Below are 10459 nucleotides of genomic sequence, written 5' to 3' on the forward strand. Positions count from 1 at the left end.
GGGAGAACGATTCACAGCCATGAACTCATTGGGTGACCACAAGGATTCATCAAGCTTCAAATCACATCATTCGAGGCTGAGAGCATCTGTATAGTTGCCCAGTGAAAGCTCTGTGTCTCTTTAAATGCTTTGAATCTTCCTCTTGTCTACTTTTGCTGCTTCTCTGGCCAATATCCAAGTTCCTTTCTTTTATTAATTTGCAGGCTTAGAAAAAGTGAAGTCACAGTGCAACGACTGATTTCACTGACCTTTGTGTTATATACTTAACCCAAAAACAAATAGCAAAAAAGTAGTCTAACTGGTAATTATGTATGTTTACATATTTGGCTGGTTTGGATGACTGTCAATGGCAACAGATTCCTCCAAATCACTATCGTTAAACTGTAATAGCGTCTTCTCCAACAATGCGTGTAATCGAGAGACAGACAAAAAAAATATTATCAGAGACTGAGATCAAAGATCCAGCAATATGCTGACCGGCAGGCTAAAGGGAAGACCCTCTGTGTACCCAAGTAGAGCAGTGGCATTAATAGACCCCATTAGAATCCATTAGTGTGACAACATCCACAAAATGTCCACAAACAAGCAAGAGTTTTCACTGCCAGCTTGTGCAGATCTGGGCTGTGACAAAGCACAGTGGAACTAAGCTACATAAGTTTATTAATGAGACTAAAATAGGCAAACTTTAGGACAAGTAAAGAAAAAAAAGTGAAGCACTCCCAAACTCTTTGAGATAGTGACTTACAAGTTAATCGTGTGAGTTTTATGGTATAATAGCTATAAAATGTCTTTACTCTTTATTTTATCCTGACAGACTGTTAAACGTGTGTGAAATTGTGTCATAATTACTCCGCCAAGGAACAGCGGAGTTAGGTGACGATCGGGGTACGTTTGTCTGTGAATCTGTCTGTATGTGAATCTGTCTGTCTGTCTGTCTGTCTGAAACATTACTCAAAAACGGACAAACAGATTTGGATGAAATTTTCAGAGAAGGTCAGAAATGACACAAGGACCAAGTGATTAGATTTTGGCAGTGATGCGGCTTATAATCGGGATCCACGGCTTTGTTAAGGATTTCCCATTGCCAGATATAGCTGCCGGCACAGCATCGCTGTAACCATGACATGAACACTGTGTCAGTTACCTGCTGATGATCACATGATTGTGATCCTACTACAAAATGACCATGATTTATCAGTTGGAAATCATACAAGGAACAAATGATTAAACTGTGGGCTGTTTCTGAGTCCCATCAATTCGTGCCGCCCGCTACATATTTAGGTCACGCAATGTAGCAAACCCCAGCCAGACACGTAAAGTTCAGCTGTCAGCCTTATTTTGAACACAAATTCACCTTTCTGTCCTTCACTCATTTATTCACCATAAGAGCTTGTCCCCATTGCAGCTAAGTGCTTCTAAGTTTAGACACATCCTTTGCTAGACAGCAACAGCATGGAACCGCTTTCTTTCATCCTTACATGAATTTTCTGACTTTTTGGCAGCGCTTCATCATATCAAGACACCACTTCTTAGATAAACACTTCCTGTGCTGCTGGAATGGTGACAAAATAAAAGCCTGCAACATTAAAAATTTGTCTTCAAAATAAAAGCATGGAGGGAACGGTTATTTTAACAGTAGCAAAACAAAGGCTTGACAAAAGTAATGAACTGATCAATAGCCCTTCATAAGAGTAATTTACATGTGATCTGGTATTCATACATAACATGCACATGCATAACACATGCCTGTGCTCAGCGCAAGGTCATTTATTAGTAAAGATTTCATCTGTCGGAAATGATACGTCAACTGAGCAGCCTTGGCACTCTTTGAGTGCTTTTCTAGTTAGCATAGGAGTTCTGAGCAGAAACATGTTTTGTGAGGTCACAGGAACCTTGACTGTTGACTTTTGACAACCAATTTGGAAAAAAAAATGCATGCCAATTTGAAGAAACTGCCTCAAGGCATTCCTAGGACATTGAACTCACATGAACTCAAGAACATATAACCTCCAGCTGCTGCTGTCACAATTTGCTAACTGGTTGCCTTTTTAAAAATGTCCTAATTGATGAAACTGATTGTAACTGATTCCACTGTTGTACTAAAAAATGCAATGCATGTAACTGCAACATCAGCAGTTCGATTACAGCTGGAGACCCTTGTTTCACACATAATTCCTGACTGTACTCACTATCAAAACAAGAGTATCTTTAGAATCTTAAGCGTTTCCTAGACTAGCACTTTAAAATGTAGATATGGGAGGAGACCCTGGGGGAGACCTAGAACTCGCTGGAGGGATTACATATCACATCTGGCCTGGGAACGCCTTGGGGTCCCCCAGAAGGAACCGGAAAATGTTGCTGTTGAGAGGGACGTGTGGAATGTCCTGCTTAACCAGCTGCCACCGCCAACCCGATTCACGATAAGCGAAAGAAAATGGATGGAAAATGTAGATATGCCTGCCTACTGTATGCTGTCAGTGGCATTACATACATTTGCGCTGACACCCTCGAAAAGGCATTTTACATGGTACTAATTGCAACAGATATTTGCACCGTGGAGATATTAAAGTCACCACATTAAAAATAATTAGACTTCCAATCTAGATAGAGCTATTAAGTCTCATTTAGCTTTAATAATTACTAAATGAACCTTTGTCTAAGTTAATCTGTCACAAAACAGACAGTGGATGGAGAGTTCAAAGTAAGAAGGAAAGGAAGGAATTTTAATTAAGATGACATAATGAAGTGGTTATGGGGGGAGCACGAAACAGTCTGTGACATACGCTTTGCTGATATACCTGTTACAGGTCTTAGACTGAAGTTATTCTGATATTGATTACCACAATCTCTTCATGAAGAGATTAAAATAACACTACCTTGTTACTGAGGTAATATGAAACACAGTTATTTGACTTTTCCGATGTCAAAAAGCTCTAAAAGTCCTAAAATTATACAGCTGATAGACCAGAAGGGTCTAAGACAAAGAGATGAGACTTAAAAGTCAAGCAGCACAGCGATAATTGTGATTCACTGATGTGAAAATACAGGCGATGTCAAACTAGCTTTAGACATTGCAGGCGTCCTACTACTGTACTCTATAATTTTTTATGCATCAAAATCCCATAAGATGTAATTAGCAAAACTTTGGCTCCACAAATGTGCAGACACAAGAAAAGTTAATATATGAAGCTGTGTACTGCAGGTGTTTGAGCCACAAAGAGGTTTTCTTGGAAAGAGAAATTCACTCTAAAATGAATGAACACTGATTAAAAATCTCTCAGTGGATCTTCAATTCCAGGATCTTTGTTGTTGCCTAACTGTAATGTCAAACAAATATAGCACGTGTAGGATGGCTAAAAATCTAATTTAAATATCAGGTGTTCAGCAGTTAAAATCAAAGTGGAAGATTGTTTTTAGTCTCATTTTTGCAAAAACTGTCAGACACAGAAAAGTCAGTTAAAACAGACCGAGACATTTGTCTGTACATCATCAGTGGAGAGACAAAGTCTACAATGCAACGCATCCACAAGATATATTGCACATTCCACAAATAGAATGATCACTATACAGGAAACAGGAAAAGCGATTTACATACTAATAGCTAAAAAAAAACTGCTGGAATGAGCACTGCACACCGCAGAGTCATGTGAACGCTTCTTTGCGCGGGACACAGCAGGACTCTGATCAAAACAAAGAGAAAGTTTAGGTCACATCAGTTATTCTAGGCACAGCATTCCTTGTGGCTGCTTTGCGTTACGATCTAATAAACCCCTTGCAGTGAGGGCCATCATACACAGATTCCTCTACAATGGATTATTTCATCTAACTATTGAATAATTACAGCCTGACAACACCGCTGAGCCTTATAATAAGTGCTTTTCTTGGATAACAAAACCTGACATGTGCCACTTAAAGAGCAACTTGCACTTTGAATTTTTTCACTGAAATATATTTAAAATTTCATGGAAATGGCTGTTTGGAAAGTTAATCATTTGTGTTTTATGAGATACAAAGGGGGGAAAATCTTATGAAAAGCAGTTTGAGCACTGCTCCTATACATGTTTTTCGCCACAATGGGTCACATTACATCACGTAAGGAAACCATCTTTGCCTCAGTAAACTGTGCAGGAGTTGGTGGTTGTGAGTCTGAGTGTTTGCAGTTTTGAAAGTTGTTCTTTTAGCCAATTATTTTTGCATTTTATACTTTTTCATGATTGTGTCTGGGCCAGTTTTGTGCAGGTGAGGAATCGGGACTTCACTGCTGCATCTGTAGCAAAAACAGCAGCGCTCAGTTGAGATGGGATTATGTTCCCAGAGATACGATGGAGTTCCGGATGGGATGTCTAAGCCAGGACTGTGTGAGACTGATAGCTGGTGTGGTTCCTTAGGTGCACACAGCTGTTTCACAGCAGAAGCAATGGCTACAGATTGGTCAGAGCTTCAACAGGAAGAAAACACAAACTGTGCACTGCAAATGTAAATTTCTGTTTGCAAACTTCTATGACTATGGCACTGTACTATGTAGTTTCAGTTTATGTTCACCAAGTGAGATACAACTGATACCAGCTGACCTTCACACTTTAGTTTCTACCTACACTACCTTTGAAAAGTTTGGGGTCACTTACAAATGACCGTATTTTTGAAAGAAAAGCAGTTTTTTTTTCAATAAAGATAACATTAAACAAATCAGAAATACAGTCTAGACATTGTTAATGTGGTAAATGACTATTCTAGCTGGAAATGGCCGATTTTTAATGGAATATCTCCATAGGGGTACAGAGGAACATTTCCAGCAACCATCACTCCTGTGTTCTAATGCTACATTGTGTTAGCTAATCATGTTGAAAGGCTAATTGATGATCAGAAAACCCTTGTGCAATTATGTTAGCACATGAATAAAAGTGTGAGTTTTCATGGAAAACATGAAATTGTCTGGGTGACCCCAAACTTTTGCATGGTAGTGTTTTTCTAAGTGTCTACACTCCAACCTATATTAATATCCTGATAAGTGAGAGAAAATGTTTACAGTACTGGCAGTACTGAGATGTAACACATTAACAATGTCAAATTTACCAAGACACATATACTGGTCTACACTAACTGTTCACATCACAATTTAATATTTCACCAGTAGCAATTATTTCTCCTGATCTTTGTCTGTTACTGGACTGTGTGACACCCTGCAAGCTCATAATGATGAAGCAGTGGCACAACATATGCATATGAAGATACATTTTCAATCTCTTTGGTGCCAAAGCTACTGTTCTTATTGTTGAATTGGACTAGCTTGGCCACTCTCCAATTGGTATTGTTTAATAATGTGCTATTAAACAAAAAGCTTAGTCTTAATCACTCGGAACCTTTCTCAAACTGTATTGCCACTTATAATTTACTAAGCACCAAACAGTTCATTCATGTGTGAGGATACATTAACAGTATCAACAACAGTAAGATAAAAATATCTCAACTGTGATGGAGGTTAGAATACAACCTGAGGACAGCCGATATGTAACAAAAGATTCAATTGTAGTTTACAAACTGTGACTCAGTTCACTGTGAGACAGTTCACTTGTCTGAGTTGGGAAAAAATGTATTGCTAATTATCCACATACATAAATGTGTACAAATCTCTCCCTTCAGAGATGTTAATATGGACTCTGTTGCTGTCTGATGCTGCAGATATTCAATTAACTCAGAGGAAAAACTACCACAAACAGCTGGAAACAACAAACTAAACTTCAGCTGGATCAGATTAATTATTGGGGAGTCTCAATATTTTTTCACAAGGTCTGTTTTCATCCCAGTTCCCAGATGTGAAATTGTAGGGAAAAAATCCCAACTCTCTTCACACAGCTTAAAGTACCACTTCTTGTGCCTGTGTATCTGGTGATGCAATTCAAACTTGAGCGGAAAGTGAAGCGAGAATGATACATGGTCCAACATGTGACATTCATGGAAAAGTGATTAAGGTGGTCATTCAGACATGAAGCCAACACATCAGATTAATAGAAAAGAGTGAGGGTCACTTAAATGGCTAAAATATAGCTGATCTGCTGAAATCCAAAAAATCTCAGTCACTTTATTGACAGTGACTGTTTCACATCTGTACCTATCAGGACTCTGTTGCCAGCAATTCAATTCAATTGTGTTAATATAGCGCCAATTACAGTTCAAATTGTCTCAAGACGCTTTACAGAACCCATATGCCTGAAGCAGAATCATCCTTCAAGGAGACAGTGTTTAGAGGGCTGCTTTGACCTGGTTCCTGTGGGGCCTGGAGTTTACAAGCATGCACCAGCAGTCCTCCAGAGCTTGTAATGCCGATGGAATAGTTTCCACTAGTAAAGGCTTCCAGGGAGTCTTAGAGCAGAGGCACAGCCTTGCTGCTGCTGCTCTCCTGTGTTTACACTTCATGCAGACACAAGTTTACACCCAAAGCTGTGGCAGCGGCGGTTCAACCTCAGCACAAACCTCCATCATACAAACACTGCTTTCTCCTCACACACACACACACACACACACACACACACACACACACACACACACAATAAACGATTACACTAGAACGCAAGCACTGCCTGTGTTACACGAAGACACAGTTTGAACTACTATATTTACAAGAAGGCAACTTTTTTTGGCGCACTAATGAAGTTCCTCTAAATGTGTGGCGTCGTCCACAACTGTAGCAGGGGACTGACTCCTCCAACACATCTGGGAACCGTTTACACGAACCTCACACTTGGAAGTAAAACAATATGTATGGCGCTGTGCTGCTACACAATTCCCTTCAGAAAAGTTTCCAAACTAGTATCAGTAACTGTCAGCTGCCCAATGAAGCCACTTTTCTCGCATGTCAGCATGTTTCAGACGAGTTTGAAACATTTTAGCTAATAGTGACATTAAAAATCCGACTAAAGCCGAGCAGCTAAAGTCGCGGACTAACAATGTTGCACAACACGTACAGCCGACAGTTTTTTTTAATTCCTCTCCAAACTAGTAATGCTGAACAACAACGCTCGTATTGCGCAATGCTTCCAACCTTCCTCCAGCTGACTGTAAAATACTGTACAAACTCTCAGAAAAAGTGAAGTCTAGCAGAGAACAGCGACTCAGGTTGACTCCGAAGACAGCGAGCGCAATAAGATAAACAGAGACAACTTTTGGTTTCATGCTTGTCTAAACGTCCGAACCAAACACAGGGCTGTTGTACAAAGACAGAACGGAAACACAACCTGAATTGACGGGTGCAAACTGCTGCTTTTCTTCCACTGTCGGAGAGCATCCGTGTGCAGGGTTTTAGGACCCGTCGGTACTGTAAGAAATCATTGAGCCCGCAGCTCCGCCATACTGATTTAATCACGTGTCGGATAACCTCCCTGTGTTTCCGTAGGGGCGGGGCCTGGGGCAGGATGATTGACAGCTGAGAGGGAAATCAAGTGACGTCAGTTTATGACTGAAGCCTGTCATTGCGATCATGTTCATATTGTTTAAGCAGACAAACCCACATAGGTGTGTATCAATACTGCTTCTGTCCTCTTCCTCCATATCTGCAAGTCAGCTGCAGGATAGGATATAGTAGGCACTAGGGCATTTCTGTGTTTTTTTTATTACTCATAATAATATTAATTTGGTATTTCAGTATTCAGTATTCAAAAACCTGTATTGTAATACAAAGCTCAAATTTATGGTATTTTAAAGCAGCTGTCAAAGAAAAAAAAAACACAGCCAAAACAAAAAAAAAAAGTTTTTAAAGACTGCCTACACTGAAAATTAGGCTGCTTTACAAATCATAGTCCTCGTTGTACAAAATACAATGTGCTTCATGCATACAATTGCGACATAATGCTTCATAATATTGTGTCTTCCTCATATATCTATCGCAGTCTGTTGTGTGAAATGAGCCGTCATCTGTTCGTGTGTGTTTTCTCAGCTTGTTTTTACATTCATGCAAGACACCATAACATATGTGACATAAATGTGTAGCGGATTGTGGGTCAGAATGGCCAGAAAAGCCTGCTGGCTTGATTACTACAAAATCTGACTGGAATTTTTGCCATACAACTGTTGATATACCATGTTTTGGTTACATACTAGACTCTTTCTGACATACTACATAGTATGGTAGTATGGACATTGGAATGCAACCTGTATTTTTTTTTTCCTTCTCAAAGACACCCTCCTGTGTTTTTTACTTTGTTAACAGTTCCATATTTAGTTTTTTATATGCCAGACAACATATCATGAGTGAAACAAGCAGTCAGTGCCATAGCTGAGCACTTACACATAGGAAATGCAGTGATGACTGTTGTGAAAACACAGATTCAGACTTCCACAGTTCTCTCTCTCTCTCTCTCTCTCTCTCTCTCTCTATATATATATATATATATATATATACATATATATATATATATATATATATATATATATATATATATATATATATATATATATATATATATATATATATATATATATATATATATATATATATATATATATATATATATATATATCAAACCTAAGGACTCCTGTCAATTTGCAGGGTGGGACATTCCATATCATTCTTCTTTTTCAGACTTTGGTTCAAACATGCCCGACTGCATTACTCCCACACTACGACTTACCACTGTGTGTGTAGAGTAGTTTTACAGTGTCTGAGAAGAATAGGTGAGGTGGTGAGCTTGAGCTTCCATGAGTGGAGAGAGGTGAGTAGAGAGAGGCAGGAACTACACAGATCTCTTAGACTGCATGTAAGAGACAAACACACCCTGAGTGTCTAAAAAGGCAAAAGTGAGTCATATTTGGATTCCTTCTTAAGGGCAGCAGGGGGCAAAACTTCTGATTGCAGAAATTGGTCAGGTGGTATAGGAGACCATGAGAAAATGAGCCTACTCCTCCTTTGGTTTGTTATCTAAGTAAATCTTTTCCTAATAAGTTTATAGTTTTAGTCTTCCAGTTCAGGACTTTTTCAATAAGCATGGTGCTTATTTTGTAATTGATTCCATTTAGAATAAAATAGACAATAAAGCAGGGTTCAGACAGGGTACAGACAAATTTTAAACTTGAGGCTTTAAACGGATCCAATGGGTTACCTCACTGTATCCTTATTATATGTACAGTATAATAGGCATTGGCATTCTAGAGGAAACGGAGTTGCATCAAAGTCGTTTTAAGACAGAAAATATCGTAATATCACACATCGACTACTGCAACTCCTTACTGGCAGGTCTCATCGCATGCACGGTCAAACCTCTGCAGATAATCCAGAATGCAGCAGCACATCTGGTTTTCAACCAGCCAGAAACAGCACGTCACCCCGCTGTTCAGATCACTTCACTGGCTTCCAGCTGATGCCCGCATAAAATTCAGAACTCTGACACTTGCATTCCAAACTACAAGGAACAGCTCCCTCCTACCTGGACTCTCTCATTCAGGTCTACACTCCCTCACGCTCTCTACGCTCAGCCAGCAAAAGACGCCTGATACAACCACCACAACAGGGCCGGTCGAGAGCTAGACTCTCTTTCTCTGTGGTTCCCCGATGGTGGAACGAGTTACCAAACTCTGTTCAATTTGCAGAATCTCGCTTAGTCTTTAAGAGAAGACTAAAAACCCAGCTCTTCACTGAACACCTTTGCACTTGACAGACTGCAAAAAAATAAAATATAAAAAAAAAACCTCAGCCCTATTACTACACTTGAACTTGTTTTATGGCACTTATCCACCTTATGGCACCTTATCTCCTGACTAGATCCTTGCTTGTGTTGTATCTTCTCTCAGATGTACGTCATTTTCATTTCTGCTAAATGAAACTGTAGAAATGTAAAATTATTATTTTCAAGGACAAATCCTCCTAATAGCTGCACAAGGATGAGTTCTTCTGGGTTTAAATCAGCAATTCAACAGTCACTTTAATATTACTTAATGAAACTTTTAGAACTCCTCCCAACTGTCATATAACACAAAATGCCCTTCAAGAGCTTTCTTCAGTCATTAATTTGCAATGTACAGTACACCCATGATAACAGGATATTGTAATCCCCCTAGAACTTCAGTGTGTCTCACCGTCCTCTGTTTCAGTTGTTGATTTCCAGGAAACTTCTTCCAGAACAACTCCTGGAGAACAGCAGAGAACATGTGTCAGCGTGTCACATTCAACAGTTGGTTTAACACTATTTGGAGGGATATGCAACAGTAGATTTTCCAGTTCAGAAAAGTGAGACTTGTACACTTTACGTAACGAACAACATGTTTGCCATTGGTGGTTTTGCAACACAGGTGGCTGATTAGGAAGATGATTGTCTGCCTCCTGGAAGAGAGTCTTCCTCAAAAACCTGATACCATTAAAACTGAATTTTAGGATAATATCCATGCAAGAGTGTTGACAGTACTTTTGTTGACCATAATAGTCCTTAAAATGCATCTAGTATATACTCATAAACAGATGTCTTTAAGTGTA

The 10459-nt window shown here is 39.3% G+C and overlaps 1 protein-coding gene across 6 annotated transcripts in view; it reads right to left on the reverse strand.

Moving 5' to 3' along the window:
• hdac4 (histone deacetylase 4) overlaps window positions 1-10141 on the reverse strand; it is a 136265-nt gene extending 126124 nt beyond the window's left edge. For 4 of the 6 annotated variants that reach the window (XM_055015577.1, XM_023292752.3, XM_055015579.1 and 1 more), the window contains exon 1: window positions 7233-7360. The gene's annotated coding sequence lies outside the window, so the exon portion shown is untranslated. Of the gene's footprint in view, window positions 1-7232; window positions 7361-10065 lie in introns of those variants that run through there. The other 2 variants (XM_035958405.2, XM_055015578.1) reach the window with 2 other exon arrangements.
• Window positions 10142-10459: the final 318 nt, after the last annotated feature.

Source organism: Amphiprion ocellaris, chromosome 11, assembly GCF_022539595.1.
Source record: "Amphiprion ocellaris isolate individual 3 ecotype Okinawa chromosome 11, ASM2253959v1, whole genome shotgun sequence".
In the NCBI taxonomy this organism is placed as follows: domain Eukaryota; kingdom Metazoa; phylum Chordata; class Actinopteri; family Pomacentridae; genus Amphiprion; species Amphiprion ocellaris.